This window comes from Heloderma suspectum, chromosome 2 (assembly GCF_057233095.1).
Source record: "Heloderma suspectum isolate Gila_16-S chromosome 2, 16-S_ref, whole genome shotgun sequence".
NCBI classification, from domain to species: Eukaryota; Metazoa; Chordata; class Lepidosauria; order Squamata; family Helodermatidae; genus Heloderma; species Heloderma suspectum.
Genome location: NC_139459.1, coordinates 125,278,233 through 125,297,892, shown reverse-complemented (window position 1 = coordinate 125,297,892; position 19,660 = coordinate 125,278,233). Strand labels below are relative to the sequence as shown.

Here is a 19,660-nt window from a genome sequence, read left to right as displayed (position 1 = left end):
TTGCACACGTTGGCTTCCTGGCTGTGACTGCAGTCAAGTAGATCCAAATGAGCCGTTTATTGGCAATTCTTGAAATGAACCTGAAAACTTCTGATGAATAATGTCTGGGAAAGTCAGTGCTTATAAGACATGTGACCTTATTTCCTCCATCTTGCAATACAGATCTAATGCTTCCTAATCCCTAACTGTTAAGCAAATAGGAGCACTCGGAGAGTTCATGAAGTTCGCCTCTCAGATAAGTATTCCCCCTTCCCTTTCAGATCTGGAGCTAACTTTGGTTGTTATAACATGTACTGTGGTGTTTTTGTTGATCATAGTGCAGTTTGCAACCAAGTTTAGTTGACCAGGCAGTGTTACGCCTGTCCTGAACTAGTTCGTACATCACTGGTATCCTAAAGGTTGCTTCAGTTTATCTTTGTGGGTCTTCTTTTCAATTTGAGACTTTCCTTGCTGAGTATGTTCTGATATATTCTCTTGATCAACTGGAATGTCAGTCCTTGTCCATTAAGGCATGGTACTTATGCCAAAAGAGCCTAGAACAGAAAAATTTGTATATCATCTGTGGAGCCAGATCTGATGCTGCTTTGGCTAGGTAACGTTCATTGTATTGTCAACTTGGAAACAACCATTCTTTTTTAGTCAAATTTCTTGCCTAACTTTAGTGATGGTTCAATCTAATGGTGTTGTTAGTTATGAAGCGGCTTTATTTTGAAGGATGTTCCTCCGACATAGTAATTCTCTCCCTAGTTCATCAGTGATCTTGGTATACTTTGTGAGTGTTGTACACAAATATTTGTGGACGGATTTTGCATTTTATCCTTGTCCTTCATTTTATCTACACATGGATAACACAAGCAGTTCTGTGATACTAAAACATATAATAGAAAGTATGAAATTGATAAATTAATCAAGCCCTGCCAAGGTGGATTGTCATCTTAGAGGCCAGAAATGGGGAGAAGCATCAAAGCAAAAACTGTACTCATTATGAATCCTTTTACAATCTACCATGGATCTATGACTTTTAATAGACTGGTTAATTGACTACTGTTGTATCTCATTTGAGCAAGTCAAATATTAGTCTTACTCAGCTTTAGGTAGTAGCATATCACTTCGATTATGCTGTAATCTTTCAGCAAGAGCAAAGGTCTTCATTATCATCCATGCAAGAATCAGTATTGTGGGAAGCATGTGGTATCCTTTTAATGGTTGCACCCAAAGTTTTCATATAGCGTCTCTCCTGCATCTAGGAACATATTTTGCTCTTCTTTCTTGGTAATTGGCAGATTCCTAGCTCCTCTACATATAGAACTAGGTAGAAATATATGTGTTGCGTTAACTATGTCTAGAATATAAGAACATGGTGTCCATATCTTCGTTTTCTGAATTGCAGTACAGTACAGCATGCAAGGGTTGAAATTTTTGTCCTGTCCCTGGGATCCCTTCCCACCCCAATTTTACCTTTCCCAAATTCCTGCTTGCAGGGGCTCAGATGCTGATTGTTACTCATTAGCTGCAAGATGCTATCCCTTTCACTTGTAGACAGTGGTGGTAAGGAAATGGTATGGCGGCATAGTTATTATTTGGGGGAATTCTAAAATAGGTTGAACATAAAGGCTTAAATATGACATCGTGAACAAAATTCTAAGTTGAGTTTAATGCAACTTGATCTAGGTGTGTGGTACATGGCCTCTTGATTACTAAGGCACACTGATGGGGAAAATTCTCATCATTTTGGACCAGCATGATACTTTTGCACGGAGATGTAGTTGGGTGTTGGAAAGACAGAAGCAGTTGATTAGTGGTACTTTCACCTTAATTTAAATTTAACTGTCTCAGATACAATTATACCTATATAATGATAGTTACTTTAGTTACACTGTTATTTTAGTTTAATGCAGACTCTCTTTGTTTCTTGCTGAAATGTGTTTCTGTGGCTGCTGTTGGACATCCAGGCAGTTTATTTAAGCCACTGGGGCTTATTGTGTTGTCTGGCGCTCACAATGGCTTATTCCAGTTGCATACAGATTCAGCTGGCAAGAGCAGCCAAAACCGCTGTGGCTGCCCTGCTCCAGCCTGCAGAGCCCTTTTCCTGAGATTTGAGAAGCAGCCCAGGGACAACCACAGCCAAACAAGCACAGCCTTCCCTGATACGCACTACAGTTACAAAATGACAGCTTTCCCCCAGTACAATGACAGCCTCATGCTATCACACTACCCTGCTACAGCGAAGTTACACAATGACATACTTCCCTGATTGCTACCTTGAAACTGCACAACTTGGGAAATAGGAGATAAGGAAAAGAACTGTCCACTTTGCCATGAAGAAGTGCAGTGCCACAATTATCCACTACAGCATCTGAAGGCTCCCCATGAGGGCACCCCAGCTGTGCAATTTCACCCTGTTCCAGCAAACTGCCAAGGCCCTCACCCCCTTTTCTGGCCACTTCTCTGTGAAAAAGCAAAGTCGGGCAGTACAGCCTCCTCTGATCGCACAATCCCACTACTGCGAAGTATTGCATTTTCAGCTCTCCATGATAAGACAGACACTGCTCACTTTTCCATTACAACTGCAATACAAGGGAAGCTGGGATACCATCTGGTAGAGTCGGAGGACTGGAGAGGGAGGAAGGGTGAGAGCGGGGAAAATAAGCTACTCACAGTAGCTTATTTGGTTGATACTGTGCAGGATAATGGTAGCTCATTTTCAGGGTAAGGTACTGTAAGTAGCTTATTAAGCCACCATGGTTTAAAGTGACATGCGAGCCCGGCCAATGACTTCTGTCTACTCTACTGTATGCTTGCTAGGATATAATTCTTGTGACAATGGCATCCAGCATATGGACAGAGCATGAAAAAATAAGAGAAGTTGAACTTTTTTTTTACTTTGCTGAACTTGATCACCATTAAGGAAACAATATAGGGTGCGTAGTTTTTTATATTTTATTGGAAATTAATTAAGTAAAGAAGTAATTGCTTGGCTGTGGAGGTTCCTCACTTCTTCTGACTCTTGTTATGCCAACATAGATGAAGTTTTTACAGAAAGTAATAGAACTTTAATCCAAATGTATGTGTTGGTAGGTCAAGGAAAAAGCTACTTTGCTCATACTTCCTTGTATGATGAAAGTGTCTATAGAACAGAAATCCTTTACTGAGTGTTACATAGACTTTTGTGCTGCTTGTTCCAGTTAGACTTCTCTTTCCTCATTCTGTGTGTTACTAAACTGTCCCATTTCTTTTGCAAAAACGCTCCATAACTCATTTCATTCTTCTGATATTTTTCTTCCTTTAGCTTTATTTACCACTGCCTGTGCAATAACTACTTTTCTAACTTTTCCATTTTCTCCCATTTTTTCATACAGTGTTGTTACAGATCTTATAGCAGTCGGTTTAAAGGTAGGCATCTTTTTCTGTCCTTTCATATGCACTTGTTACCGCCATTTTTATTATTTCTGGATAACACATTGATGTTCACATGCATCAATTCTTTTCTTGTGGCGTTTCTCTATTTCATTCTTATTTTTTTTCTTATGAAGTGGATCTTAACAGCTCTTACAGGTTCACAATTGTGTTTCTTCCAGTTCAGCTTTATTTCATTGGTACACTGGAGAATAAGGGTCTTATTGACCCACATGCTGACCTGATAGTCCAGCTGTTTAACAATAAACATTTGAAATCTTGCATCCTATCTGTGTATTAATTTTAAAAAGTCAAAAAGTGCTTTTTAAAGGTTGAGTAACTAATGTTATAGCAGTCTTTGAACTTTACTGCTGAAGACCTCTAGCTATTCTCCGCTTTTCAGAATGTTAAGAATAGCATCTAAGTATCCATATGTCTTGTAAAATGAAGACTACTTTGTAAGCTATGGTCCTGACGGATACTGTGCTCACCATCAAAGAAAGACGTTTTATTGTGCCATCTTCAATGTTAAATACTGTACAGCAGGGGTAGGCAACATATGGAGGCCAAACTCCATATGCTTGACTACAACTCACATCATGCACAGCCAGCATTGCTAAAGGCTAGGGATCATGGGAGTTGTAATCCAAAACATCTGAAGGGCACCAGGTTGCCTGTCAGTGCTGTAGAAGTGTCCAGGAAAAGGTTATGGCACCTACAGATGTCACTTCAGTGAAAGATAGTGCCCCATGTTACATCATTTACAGGATAATGCTAAACATTCTAATTCAGAAGTAAACATAGAGCTAAATGGAGCTTATTTCCCAGGTAAAAGGGTATAGGATTGCATCCTTAGAAAACAAATCAGCTTTTGTTGATACAAAAAAGTAAACAAAATATTTATTATGCAAGCCATTGAAAATAGATAAAAACTAAAGAATAAAAACCATGTCTAAAATTTTGAAAACTAAAGGTAACATTAAAAGCCTCCTTACAGATTAACATAAATTATTATACTGCAAAGCTGAAATCTTTTTATTAGGGTTTTATAGCTTTTTAGGAGTAAAAGACTGGATTTAGACTTCAAGGTCTAAAACATATAATTTGAAACAAGTTTAATTATCTATTAGGTCATGGATTTTACTTAGTGTACCATGAGATTTAAAGACAAAACTAAAGTGCATCTGGCAACGTATTATAGTTCAAAAGGTAGACATGCTGCATGTTATGGCATAGTTAAAAGACCTATACAAGTAGAGTTGACTTCTAATAACCGTCTTAACCAAAAATATAGTAGTATTTTCTGCATTGTAATGTTGGTATTATAATAGATAAACTAGAACATATTCACATGCAACTGGAAAGCATGACTGTTTAGGCAGTATAGGGGTACTTTTGTTTTTAAACACCTTTATTGCATGCTCCTGCTATACAAATTTTATAGTTGGGCTGTATGGGCTAAAAAAAAGGTAACCCAAATTCTAGCATCTGAATGCACACTGTCACTAATGGGTTTCAAATGCATTTGTTTTTGTCTTGTTTAAATTGGCTATCCTATGAGTTAAAGAGTCTTTTCTAGTAAAACTACGCTTCTGTGCTTGTTCTCTGTAGAGCCTACACATATAGGAAAACTTTATTGACATGCTTAGAGAATGAATCCCTCCAGTGCCTTTTAATTTTTCTGTAGCTGTTAGTTTATTCCTGCTGGCTTGCTCTACTTGGCTTGTCTCTTTCAAACGGTAAGTAGTCAACAACTGTAGCATAGCAGGGATTAAATTCCTCAGGTAGGAAGATTATCTTCCCTGGATTTTGGTGGGAAAGTAATATGTGAACATGAGTCACTAGTTCTGTAGCACATTGAGGAGCAAGAAAGGGCACAGAAGATGACAAGAGCATAGGTTGGAAGGATTATGAGATCTTGCCAGATTTAAGAGTTGTGGAAAACTTGAGCTCACTTTAGAAGTTTTAGGCATATGGCCTGTGCTGAAATGAAGAGCAACATGGTTCCTGAGTGGGAGCTGATATTAACCACATATTTCAGACATCTTTTTTCCAAGGAAATATTTTACATGGTTGAAATTGCTCAAAGCACATGGTGAGTTACATCACATAAGCATCTTTCCAAGTGGTCAGAAGTCCATGTGATTCCTTGTTTTGGTAGCAGCACATCATTAAAATGTCTGGAGTGGGTTTATGTCACCTTAAATGGGAAGCATGAAGCAGTGCCATTTCCCATCTGCAGAATGGTAACTGAATAGAGAACTAGATTTGCCAGGCAAATGTTGTGATTTGACCTAGGGAGCCACATTCTCCAGGTTCATTCTAATAATTCCTAATCATTCAATGTTTGATAATTGTATGGTCTCTTCTTCCTACTATATTGTGTGCTGCCTTGTGGTTAGGGTGCAGCCTATGTAGCACTTTGTGAGGCCTACAGAATTGGGGACACAAATGAGACCTTTTGTGTGGAAATTCCATGACATGCAGTAGCTCCATCAATACTTTCCATAAATCCTGCTACCACCAAATTTGCATAGTGCATTCTAATATAGATATTTGGCAGTAACTGCAGGAGGTTGGTCAATATAATTAGTATTTTTGTAGCTATTCAGATTTGGGAACAAAAGTGTTTAGTAAATATTAACTAGTTGGGGACTGAACATTTCATGGATTAAGAGCGGGAAAGAATTGGGCTCAGGGGAACGACCTTGTAGGACTCCAGCTCGCTCTCTCCCCCTGCTCCCTGTGATCCTTCAAGCCAGGAATGGGAAATATTTTTCTCATCTGAGGGTCTCATTCTTTCAGGGGAAAGAGTGGAGGACCTGCAACCAGCAGTAGGTGGGGCCAAAGGCAAAAGTAGGCAGGGAAACCCCATTTCTCTCTAATGCATCCTTCTCTTTCTCCATTCAAGTGTCATTCACATCCATCCATGCTCCCCACTACATAACCTTTCCCAACAATCATCTGAGCAGCGTGTGGGGTGGGGGAAGAGCACGGGGCGGGGGCTTAAAACTCTGCCCTCAGATGACTGGTAGGAAACAGCTGAGCAGCAAGAAAAAAGGGACCAAGGAAGGGGCAGGGTCTGGGATGAGAAGCTGGTGAGCCAGATGAGGAGATTTGCAGTTGGTTCGCACGGTCAAATGGCCCACTGTGGCTTATTTAAACCCACCGTGGCAACCCACTGTGGTTGCGATGTAGGTTGGGCAGGATTTGCATATTCATTGCCCAGTCGCGGCTTGTGTTGTGTGAGCTCGGGGCCCATGGGTTATGCGAGGGGTAAACAATCCTCACATCTTTAGCAGCTATGGAACTTGTTTACAAGCTAAATTTGGCCGTTTTGGTGTTCCATAGCCATTACAGACCATCAGAAGAGTTAAATTTTGATTGGAAATAAGTGAAATTTAATCATTCCAACATTGCAGAATGCTTTGCTGCTGAAATTTGGCAAACCACCTTTCTCCTTTTTTGAGTTGCCTCATGGTCTACGGTCCACGGGTGGGAGCATCTGGGGGGTGCAAATGGTCCTTCCCAAAGTTGCTCACCCCTAATCTAACAAGTAGCACTGTCACCTGTCTAGAGTTGTCCACTTTGAAGTTGAAAACGTCTATAACATTTCAAATTTTGGGTTGCTTACTGTTAATTACACACTTTCATTCTGGATTTTACCTCTTGTTGTGTTCAATTTGTGGTCCATTTCACTTTTCCTAGTTGCTTGTACAAGACTGGTTCTATTGTAACTTTCAGCACTTTACTACAGTTGGAATAGTGAGCCGTCAAACAGACACCCTTTGCTCTTTCCAGGTGCTAGCAGTTTATGAAAAGATTTGGCAGTCACGGTGGCCTACTGCCAAATCTTTTGCCCAACTATCTTGTCACATCCCAGGCCAAGTCTTCATCTGCTTCGTTCTTCACTGTATTTCATATTGGAGAGAGACCGTTTAATGTACAGCAGTGCTTTTCAAACTTGTTACCTTCATGGAATCATTTCCATGCTTGTCTGCAAAGATATCCTTGCATGTCTGTCATGAAACCCCTGCACACTGCAGGTGATCTTGGGGCATGTGCAAGAGCCTGCACTCAGATCATACAGGTTACTCAGCATGCCTGTTGAGCTACACTGTCTGAACTAAGAGTGCAAACATACCCATATATTGTGGATGTGCATTGCTGGATAAATGACAGACAAGTTCTTTCTAGAAATCTTGCCCAACAGTCTGCCATTACTGATCTCTGAGGAATTCCTAAGGAACTTTCAAGGAGTCCTAGTGCAAGAAGGGGCAGAAGGTAGATTGGGATCTACCAGTAGAACTCTTGAGTGATTTGTAGTAGATCAGCAAGGTTTTCAAACTCCCAGTAATTTAAAAATAGCAACAAAAGCCCCCTGTTTCCTTCTGAATTGGGCAAGAATGCTTTGGGGAAAACAGGAGTACATTTGTACATTAAAGCATTTGTGTGTGAGCTCCGAGTCCGGTACTGAAAACAAATTTCCTGGACTGAGCAAATCAGTGTTTATCTTTCTCAGCTATACCTGGCTCCTGTTGGTGGACTTCAGGGTTCCAGTGAAAAACAGAGTCGATCCCACAAGCCTACGGTGTGCTCCACCCTGCCCTAGGGTTATCATAGAACAGCTTGAAAACCTTTATTCTTAAAGCACTTTGTTTCTGGCCAAAAAAACCCATAACTGCTTTCCCTGCCTTCAGAACTTTTTCCTGTAGTTTCATTACAGAAGCATGATTAGTAGATCTATCTTCATTCCATGGTTCAAGCAATATGTTTTCCAGCTACTTCATTTGCATACTTAAGACTTTGTCCTATGTATCCCTGAACTTCGGATAGATATAACTTAAATGTCCTACATGCAATGTTCTAAGCTTGTTCAAGACTGCCATAATCCCCTTTCTATTACTGGAAGCCTTCTCTTAGGTGCTAAGAGTGAATAATCGAGTTGTATGTCATAAAAGTGCTTTAAATCAGTTGTCAACCAGGATTTCTCTTATGTAATAATACTTACTTCTCAGGCATGATATTATGCCTTACTCTCTCAGAAGCCACTTTAAAATAAAGATACACTCCCTAACTTTCCTTTCCTTCATTTACTCCTCCAGCATTGTTTCCCTAATTTGTCTGATAGAACAGGACATAATCATGAGCCTTGTGTTTATTCCCAAGGAATCATACATACCTATGCTGCTATGTAAAGTAAGTAGTCATTTTGTCATTTCGGAATAGTGTTTTAATTTGTGTCTTTGGGGGACCACATTAGTTTCCTAATATGACTCATTTAACTGTGTGTCTCATTAGGTGATGATAATTCTAGATGTTCTTAACTTCATCCTATTTTATAGTCATAGATCAAAACTTGAACGAGATTGCAAGTAGTGTGTTTATATGCAACAAGCAGATTATTTTGCCAAGGGAGCAAATGCTTCTTTCTATTATTAGGTAGCTTGTTCTATTATAGGAGGTGGTATTGTCATGGGATTCAAAGTTCAAATGCTGTTGTTTCACTTTGGAACTTTGTGATTTTGCTTAAATGTTAGTGTTGTATCCTTTCTTGGTTTAATTGATGAACTAATCTACAGATTTAGCTGACCAATTCAAGAGGGCATATTTTAAAGGCACAATTCATTTTTGTGGGCTATTTGATTCTGCTGTGTTGACAAAAAGATGGTATTCGCTTTTAACGAAAGCTATCGCTCATTGTTAAGTTGCATTGTTTGATATTTGCTTCAGTACGTTAAACGTATTTATACTGAATTTTTGCTAGTATAGCCATCAGTTAAATTTAATCAGTTCAAAGCCTCATTAAGAATGCTTTTTTAATAAGATGATGAAAGAAATCTAAAGTCCTAGGGTTATGTTGAGTGACCTCACACAAGTACTGGGACTTATGAAGCCACTAACCACATAGATATAGCATTAAAAGTTCAAGATTTTCTGCATTTACAGATCCTCTACTGCTCCTTTTTTAACTTGCCAGCTGATAAATTTGGGATTAATTTTCACATTATTAGTATAAATTTGGGGCAAGACAATTCAAATAGGCTGGAAGGAATCCACAGTTCTAATGGAAACATGCAAATAGGGTAAGGGTTACAAAATACGCAACCGTACCACATGGGAAAAAGATCCTTATTTTTGATGATAAGCAAAATGTGAAATTGTTAGAGCCAAAAGGTTTGGCTCCACTACTGTACATTATACTCCAGATATTTCTGCCTTTAGCTTTCTATCAGCAGATGGAAGCCATAGGCCAGAACATTTGGAGGGCCATAGGTTTCCCACCCTTGCCCTAGAGAGATGTCATTTAGCATGTTTATTTTACTTGTATTTAATAAACAGCACAGCTAAAAAAAAATAGCCCATGTTAATTTTTTGTCCCACTACACCCCAAATATTTGAAGGAAAAATTAAAGCAATATTAATGTGATTTGAATGTTACTTTTTTCTTCATAATATATTAGAATACTTGTAAAAATTAAGGCAATAACATACACTTCCCTTACATTATTTAAATTTAAGGGGAATAAAGAGGTCCTGAAAACTGCTGACACGCTAATACATTTTAGTAATCCAAAGAACTGTGCATTATATGCTGACAACTACACAGCTGTTTCAACAAGAGTTCTGTTCTCTTCCACTGAGGTTGCTGGGGCACTTTTAGTTTTGCTGTCACTACTTATTAGTTTCATTTCACATTGAGACATTGACATATATGTATTGTCACACATACTTGCTAGGGATAATAATCTGAAAAGCATTAATTACAACTTTGAAACTGCTTAGCTTGCCTAATATTGGATTTGCAATTGCATCCGTTCATCGTTACTAGTGAAGTTATGAAACGGAAAATTTTCTGCAGAAAAATAACTCATTGGAAAAACTTCTGTTTTGGCATTTTTTCTGCTCCACATCACTGTTGCTGGTCTCCTGTCTACCTCCTTCTGGCCATCGCACCTGTAGTGAAAGGGGTAGGGATGGACTTGCAGCTACAATAGCACAGAATTGGGGTTTTCTTGGTTGGCAAAACAAAGCACTGAGGTCAGTGGAAAAGGTGGCATGTCACCAGCCTATGAAAATGTATTTGTGCAAGGTTCTCAAGCCATGTGTTCTTACAAGTGCTTATTTTTTAGCACATTACATAAAATCTATTTTGCGTCAAATTATATCACCAATTTCTGAGAATATATTCTTATTCACCCCTCTCCAACTTTGTGAAAAGGGAATTCTAAGAATTTTCTAAGCTCTTTGTGATTGGCGTTTTGGTAAGAGTCTGTTCTGGGTTTCTAGTATCTTGTTTTTATTATTCCTCATAGTTCTCACATAGATGCTGAATCTGTTCCTTCAATTATAGACATCCTTACCACTGGCTCTTTAATTACAGACTTGTATGCCTTTTGTTAGGCCTGCAGTATCTTGATACTGATCTAGCAGGGAGCTTCAATAATTGATACATTAGACAATGGAACTAGCTGCGTGCTAACTGTGCCAGTGAAAAAGCAAGACAGAAACAGCTGCTCTCTCTGTTAAACTAACAACCCTGTTTCTAGGGAGATTACTGATCAACTCGTTGAACCAGTAGTGAAATGGGATGGTTTTGTTGTTGAAGCTTGTTGCTATCTCATTTAGGTAATTTGACATCATGAAATTGTATAGGTCTAACTCACCCACAATACTTAGCTTGTACAAGTTCTCTTTGCCAGTTTTATTTTTACCTTCTGAGTCCATCTTGCAATTTCTAAGCCGAAATGGCTTCTTAATGAATCCTTATTTACATTTGTATTCTGCTCTTTTTGCAAGGAGCTCAGTGTTGTATCTTCACAACAACTCTGTGAGTGAGTTAGGCTTGCCCAAGGCTTCATAGCTGAGCAGGACTTGACATGTGGTCTTCCCTCATTGAAACCCAACTCTCTGACTGCTGTACCACACAGACTTTGTTTATACTGGAAAATGAAATCTAGATGTATGACACCAGAAGCTGTTTGCATGTGTCAAGTTACTTCACTCTGAAGAGTTTCCAGCTGCACCTAAAATTATACAAAATCTTTGGGAAGGTAGTTATTTTGATTCCACACTAAGTTGCTAAGGTGTTCCCTACAGCCTTTGCCCATTCAGTTTAGTGTAAAAGGTACGAAGTAAGCCTACTTTCCACCTAGGATTTTTGGAGGGGTGGGGAGAGAGTTGCCTAATTGCATTCTGTATGAGGATTGTACAAAAACAAAATATTAAAGTTGACATTCCTTGGAAGTGGCAGACAAGCAGGATACTTTGCAGCAGGGCTGGGTAACACTACCAAATGAATATAGTGAGGGTGCTCCTCTTTTGGCACCATGTGTAGCCTCTGTTTAGTATCAGAGTTGTTCCTATAAATCTATAAATTAGAAACTGTTTTAGGTGATCAGATGATAAAACATTATGCAGATTTCCAGAGGAACAAACGCTCCATTTTTAGAGAAACAGCTATAGTGAACCTCTTGGAAATTGTTCTTAATACTATCTTGTGCTGGAGATAAGTTCTTTTGGAAATAATGAAAAGTGATACTAATTATTTAACTGTATTTAAAATGTTTTTAAGTAATATAAATTAGATTTGTAATACTTCATAGTAATTTTGAACATTTTAAATAGAAAACTTTAAATTTATAGAGAGCTGGACATCATAGAGAGTGAAGTCAAGTGGGCCTTAGGAAGCATTACTAACAAAAAAGCTAGCGGAGATGACAGTATTCCAGCTGAGCTAGTTAAGATCCTAAAAGATGATGCTGTTAAAGTGCTGCACTCAATATGCCAACAAATTTGGAACACTCAACAGTGGCCACAAGACTGGAAAAGGTCAGTTTACATTCTAATTCCAAAGAAGGGCAATGCCAAAGAGTGTTCAGACTTGCGTACAATTGCGCTCATCTCACATGCCAGCAAGGTTATGCTCAAAATCCTACAAGCTAGGCTTCAGCAGTATGTGAACCGAGAACTACCGGAAGTCCAAGCTGAGTTTCGAAGAGGCAGAGGAAGTAAAGATCAAATCGCCAACATTCGCTGGATCATGGAGAAAGCAAGAGAATTCCAGAAAAATTTCTCTTTCTGCTTCATTGACTATGCTAAAGCCTTTGATTGTATGGATCACAACAAACTCTGGCAAATTCTTAAAGAGATGGTAGTACCAGACCATCTTACCTGTCTCCTGAGAAACCTGTACGAGGGTGAAGAAGCAACAGTAAGAACCAGACATGGAACAACCGAGTGGTTCAAAATTGGGAAAGGAGTACAACAAGGCTGCATATTGTCCCCTGCTTATTTAACTTATATGCAGAGTACATCATGAGAAACGCCGGGTTGGATGAATCACAGGTCGGAATGAAGATTGCTGGGAGAATTATCAACAACCTCAGATACGCAGACGATACCACCCTAATGGCAGAAAGCGAAGAGGATCTAAAGAGCCTCTTGTTGAGGGTGAAAGTGGAGAGCGCAAAAGCTGGTTTGAAACTCAACATTAAAAAAACGAAGATCATGGCATCTGGCCCCATCACTTCCTGGCATATAGAAGGGGAAGAAATGGAAGCAGTGACAGATTTTATTTTCTTGGGCTCCAAGATCACCGCAGACGGTGACTGTAGCCATGAAATAAAAGACGCTTGCTCCTTGGGAGGAAAGCTATGGCAAACCTAGACAGAATAGTAAGAAGCAGAGACGTCACCTTGCCGACAAATATTCGTATAATCAAAGCTATGGTTTTCCCAGTAGTAATGTATGGCTGTGAGAGCTGGACTATAAGGAAGGCTGAGCACCGAAGATTCGATGCTTTCGAAGTATGGTGCTGGAGAAGACTCTGCCGAGTCCCCTGGACTGCAAGGAGGTCAAATCAGTCCATCCTAAAGGAAATCAACCCTGACTGCTCATTGGAAGGACAGATACTGATGCTCAAATATTTTGGCCACCTAATGCGAAGAGAAAACTCCCTGGAAAAGACCCTGATGCTGGGAAAGACTGAAGGCAAAAGGAGAAGGGGACGGCAGAGGATGAGATGGCTAGATAGCATCTCCGATGCAATGAATATGAACTTGAGCACACTCCAGGAGAGAGCGGAGGACAGGAAGGCCTGGCGTGCTATGGTCCATGGGGTCACGAAGAGTCGGACACGACTTAACGACTGAACAGCAACAACAAGAAGATATCATTGTGTAAACAGTGTACTTTAGGCATGGTTCTTCAAATGATGAAGGTATGTACTATGTCCCAATGATAAATGAAATTTGCAAAATCAACAGTTTCATTTTGGATATACCTGTTTCCTTATTTCTTCCACTCCCACCCCTGTTTTTACACACACATTTTCCCTTGAGTGTGTACAGATAAACACTGTTATTTAATTTAAGAGTCGGACACGACTTAACGACTGAACAGCAAGTCTAAAAATGGCACTTCATAGAATGTTTCTGCATATTTCCTGTACATTATTTATTGAGTAAAGCTTTCACATTTGCATGTTTATTGCTTAAAAATCATGATAGTAAGGAGGCTCAAATGAGGGGGCAGCTGGTGAAATGACTGAATGGGCCTGAATTTTTTTGCTATGTAACAGCCTATCCCAAACTGAAGGCTGAGAGCAAAACAGAATATTATTTCCTGACTTAACCCTTGAGTTCCAAAAGCCAGCCCAAACAGGTTTTGTAACAGTTTCAAAGGAGGCTCAGGCATAGACTTCAGAGTCTAGCATTTCTTCAAAACTGAATAGGATTGGTCAGTTATTAGCAGTCCTCAACAGGATGGATAAAAATTAATTTTTTAAAATAAAAATGAGTTTTTTGTTTAAATTGGTTTATTTTAAAAATAGAAATATTTAGTTTTAAAGAATAAGTAGGCAAATATTAAATCTGGAAATAAGCATGTTAGCCCTACAGTTAGTCTCTAAACAAAATTAATGCCTCTACCAGAAGAATTCAGTTAAAGGAAGCTTTTCTATGCAAATACACCAATTTGATTATTTCTCAGATATGAATATTTGCACTCTACCTACTAAACATAGGCATGTCACTTTCACCTGATGAAAATAAACTGCTCTAGTCAGCTCAGTAACTCAGGCCTTACTTGTTACTGGGCAGTAGTGGGCATTTAATTTTGCTGGCTATTTTGTTTTGTGAGGGTGGGAGATAGGCCAAAGCAGAGTGAAGCAACACCAGAAAGAGAAGACAAAACTGTTCATTGTACATGTTCCTTTATTCCGATACTTAACCTCAAACTGTCATAGCTGCTGGTCATAAGAGAGACCCTGTATGGGAATATTTACCTGTCTAGGTAAAGTAAGGCATGCAAAATGTATACAGTGGGACAAAGAATGGTGGTAAGAATGAAGCATTGTAAACAACACTCTGTTTAGCTGTAAATCAACAATATTTTAATGGTCAGATTTGTACCACTGTTTAGGAAATATAGGAAGAAGTATTGTGAAACTTGATTTAAATTGATGATTTACATCAGGAGTGCAAAGCCACAGGGCCAGGGACAAATTTATTTATTTATTTATTTATTCATTTCATTTCTATACCGCCCAATAGCTGAAGCTCTCTGGGCAGTTCACAAAAATTAATCTGGCAATCTGGGGTTCCCAGTCCAGCCTTCTTAGGTTCCCCAGATTTCCCCTGGTTTCCCAGCTTTTGTGCAATACCCCCCATTCTAAGCGGTTGAAATGTCTCTGCTTAATGACTGTCAGTGAGAGCTTTCAGTTAAAATATTCTGGCATTTGGGGGAGGGTGCCCCACTCTTTTTTTCCTTCAGCCCCATTCACCACTGGAGTGTGGCCTCTGAGAGCTTCTCTGAAAGGGAATTGGGCCCTTAGGCTGAAAGCAGTTCTGCACCCCTGATTTTTAAACATTTTTTGTCTTGCTGATGTAAATCCACTCTGGTCTGCAGTGAGTTTTTGCCCCATTTTTAAAAGCCTCATTTGTTTAGCTTTTCTACTGACTTCAATGGAAACCCACTCTGTTTTCTACTGCCCGTAACTTTGGTGTTTTCCAGACAAATAAGATGAAATGCACAGGCACTGTACCAATTCCTTAGGGCACCATACCTGCCAAATTCCAGGCAGAATGGACAAAGGATTTCTGTTCAAGAGGCGATTAAAAGGGGAGAGGAATCTTGTAAGCTTCTCATTACTTTCAGTGGAAGGCCTAGCTAGTATCCCCCTGATAGTAAGAAAACGGCATTATACTACCCTACCAGGGCATTAGATTTGTCAGATTTCATATAGATTGCACAAAGGCAACTTTTGGAGGCAGTTAAGGGAGTGAACATACACAGCACAAGTTCAAGTGCTGTAAAATACAACAAAGTGGGATTGCACGGGTGTGACTGACTGACCAGGGGGATGCTAGAGGTGTGAGCAGGTGGGGTAAACCTGTGAGGCAGCGGACTTCACATGGCAGCAGAACACACTAGTGGGACAGAGGAGAAATGAGCAAGCAGCTGAGAAGGAGCGAGCAAGTGAGACTGAGAACAGGCACTGTTTAGCTGCCATTTTGCTCTGCACTGCACAGGGATGCAGGCAAGCATTGACATTTGGAGTTTGATCCCTGTGTGCAGCATAGATGCAGGTCAGCTGGCATTTAGCTACTATACCCCAGAGGGAAGTAGGCAAACAGTGTTTAGAGGCAGAGAGACCCCCCAGGGTAAGGAGGCTAGACAGGCTGGTTTAGCTGGCATTTGTGCCTTTTACACTTAAGAGAGGTCCTGAGGCAGAGAGAGCTGATAGATAGGTTTCATCTGGCATTTGGTCCCTCATCCCATTTATGCATGGGCAGAAGGCAAGTGAAAAGAAGGTGAAAAGAAAATCCGATGCTGTAAAGAACAATATTGTTTAGGAACCTGGAATGTCAGATCAATGAATCAAGCTAAGCTGGAGGTGGTCAAACATGAGATGGCAAGATTGAACATCGACATCTTGGGAATCAGCGAACTAAAATGGACAGGCATGGGTGAATTTAATTCAGGTGACCATCATATCTACTACTGTGGGCAAGAATCCCTTAGAAGAATGGAGTAGCACTCATAGTCAACAAAAGGGTGGGAAAAGCAGTACTGGGGTACAATCTCAAAAACGATAGAATGATCTCAGTACGAATCCAAGGCAAACCATTCAACATCACAGTAATTCAAGTCTATGCCCCAACCACTGAGGCCGAAGAAGCTGAGGTTGATCGGTTCTATGAAGACCTACAACACCTTGTAGAACTAACACCAAAAAAAGATGTCCTCTTCATCATAGGGGATTGGAATGTTAAAGTAGGAAGTCAAGAAATCACCGGGATAACAGGCAAGCATGGCCTTGGTGTACAAAATGAAGAAGGACAAAAGCTAATAGAGTTTTGCCAAGAGAACACGCTGATCATAGCAAACACTCTTTTCCAACAGCACAAGAGGCGACTCTACACATGGACATCACCAGATGGTCAATATCGAAATCAGATTGATTATGTCCTTTGCAGCCAAAGATGGAGAAGCTCTATACAGTCAGTAAAAACAAGACCTGGAGCTGACTGTGGCTCAGATCATGAGCTTCGTATTGCAAAATTTCGGCTTAAATTGAAGAACGTAGGGAAAACCACTAAACCATTTCGGTATGGCCTAAATCATATCCCTGATGAATATACAGTGGAGGTGAGGAATAGATTTCAGGGATTAGACCTGATAGACAGCGTGCCTGAGGAACTATGGATGGAGGTCCGTAACATTGTTCAGGAGGCAGCAACTCAATCCATCCCAAAGAAAAAGAAATGCAAGAAAGCCAAGTGGCTGTCTGATGAGGCTTTACAAGTAGCTGAGGAAAGAAGGGAAGCGAAAAGCAAGGGGGAAAGGGGAAGATATATCCAACTGAATGCAGAGTTCCAGAGAATAGCAAGGAAAGACGAGAAGGCCTTCTTAAATGAACAATGCAAAGAAATCGAGGAAAACAACAGAATGGGAAAGACTAGAGATCTCTTCAAGAAAATTGGAGATCTCAAGGGAACGTTTTGTGCAAAGACGGGCATGATAAAGGACAAAGAAGGCAGGGACCTAACAGAAGCAGATGAGATTAAGAAGAGGTGGCAAGAATACACAGAAGAACTATACAGGAAAGATCTGAATGTCCCTGATAGCCGTGATAGTGTGGTCACTGAACTTGAGCTGGACATCCTCGAGAGTGAAGTCAAGTGGGCCTTAGGAAGCATTACTAACAACAAAGCTAGCGGAGATGACAGTTTTCCAGCTGAGCTAGTTAAGATCCTAAAAGATGATGCTGTTAAAGTGCTGCACTCAATATGCCAACAAATTTGGAACACTCAGCAGTGGCCACAAGACTGGGAAAGGTCAGTTTACATTCCAATTCCAAAGAAGTGCAATGCCAAAGAGTGTTCAAACTACCGTACAATTGCGCTCATTTCACATGCCAGCAAGATTATGCTCAGAATCCTACAAGCTAGGCTTCAGCAGTATGTGAACCGAGAACTACTGGAAGTACAAGCGGGGTTTCGAAGAGGCAGAGGAACTAGAGATCAAATCGCCAACATTCGCTGGATCATGGAGAAAGCAAGAGAATTCCAGAAAAACGTCTCTTTCTGCTTCATTGACTACACTAAAGCCTTTGATTGTGTGGATCACAACAAACTGTGGCAAATTCTTAAAGAGATGGTAGTACCAGACCACCTTACCTGTCTCCTGAGAAACCTGTACGAGGGTCAAAAGCAACAGTAAGAACCAGACATGGAACAACCGATTGGTTCAAAATTGGGAAAGGAGTACGACAAGGCTGCATATTGTCACCCTGCTTATTTAACTTATATGCAGAGTACATCATGAGAAACGCCGGGTTGGATGAATCACAGGTCGGAATGAAGATTGCTGGGAGAATTATCAACAACTTCCGATACACAGACAATACCACCCTAATGGCAGAAAGCGAAGAGGATCTAAAGAGCCTCTTGTTGAGGGTGAAAGTGGAGAGCGCAAAAGCTGGTTTGAAACTCAACATTAAAAAAACTAAGATCATGGCATCTGGCCCCATCACACTTCTTGGCATATAGAAGAGGAAGAAATGGAAGCAGTGACAGATTTTATTTTCTTGGGCTCCAAGATCACTGCAGACGGTGACTGTCGCCATGAAATTAAAAGACGCTTGCTCCTTGGGAGGAAAGCTATGGCAAACCTCGACAGCATAGTAAGAAGCAGAGACATCACCTTGCCGACAAAGGTCCGTGTAATCAAAGCTATGGTTTTCCCAGTAGTAATGTATGGCTGTGAGAGCTGGACTATAAGGAAGGCTGAGCACCGAAGAATTGATACTTTCGAAGTGTGGTGCTGGAGAAGACTCTGCCGAGTCCCCTGGACTGCAAGGAGGTCAAATCAGTCCATCCTAAAGGAAATCAATCCTGAGTGCTCATTGGAAGGACAGATACTGAAGCTGAAATATTTTGGCCACCTAATGCAAAGAGAAAGCTCTCTGGAAAAGACCCTGATGCTGGGAAAGATTGAAGGCGAAAGGAGAAGGGGACGGCAGAGGATGAGATGGCTAGATAGCATCACCGATGCAATGAATATGAACTTGAGCACACTCCGGGAGAGAGCACAGGACAGGAAGACCTGGCGTGCTATGGTCCATGGGGTCACGAAGAGTCGGACACGATTGAACGCCTGAACAACAACAAGAAGGCAAGGACAGAGTGACTGTATACCTGGCATTTGGCCCCTGCACCCCACAGTTTCAGAGACTTAGAGTAGAGAGTTGGCTTCTACTTTCAATTGAAAACCTAGCCTGTTTTCTCTGCTTGTGACTTCCATCTAAGTGCCTGTACTGCTCCCTCAGGCATCATCCCACCTAATTTCAGGTAGATTGGACAAAAAAGGTGGGGTGGTGGAGAGAAAGGTAATGTACTTTGATATTTGTCTTTGGTTTTACATTCATCGTCCATTAAACGGAATGTAAAATGAATGGGGTACATTGGTTAATTTTTAATTCATTTTTTAAACAAATGTTTACCCCTATAAAATATGACTTTGATCTATTTTTTTAACATGGCATAACAGTGAATCTCTGTATCCTACTGTCGAGAAATTTGAACTCGTTGGAGTTACATTCACAGTTACATTCATTTTGCAATTTTTAAAATGTAATTTTGGTAACTTTTAAAGCTATTAATTTACCATCCATGTATGTGTTTAGCATTTTAATGTTGTAAATATTTGACTTTATCTGTATGTTAGGATTACAATAAAAATGTAAGTGGTGGTACAA

General features: G+C 40.2%; 1 protein-coding gene across 2 annotated transcripts in view; it reads left to right on the top strand.

Moving 5' to 3' along the window:
* The window catches only part of PTBP3 (polypyrimidine tract binding protein 3), a 71,196-nt gene that overhangs the window by 7,969 nt on the left and 43,567 nt on the right, over positions 1-19,660 (top strand). Inside the window, exon 1 of one of the 2 annotated variants that reach the window (XM_084834710.1) lies at positions 3,374-3,393. The exons of the other annotated variant lie outside the window; for it this stretch is intronic. The gene's annotated coding sequence lies outside the window, so the exon portion shown is untranslated. Of the gene's footprint in view, positions 1-3,373; positions 3,394-19,660 lie in introns of those variants that run through there. 2 annotated transcript variants of the gene reach the window in all.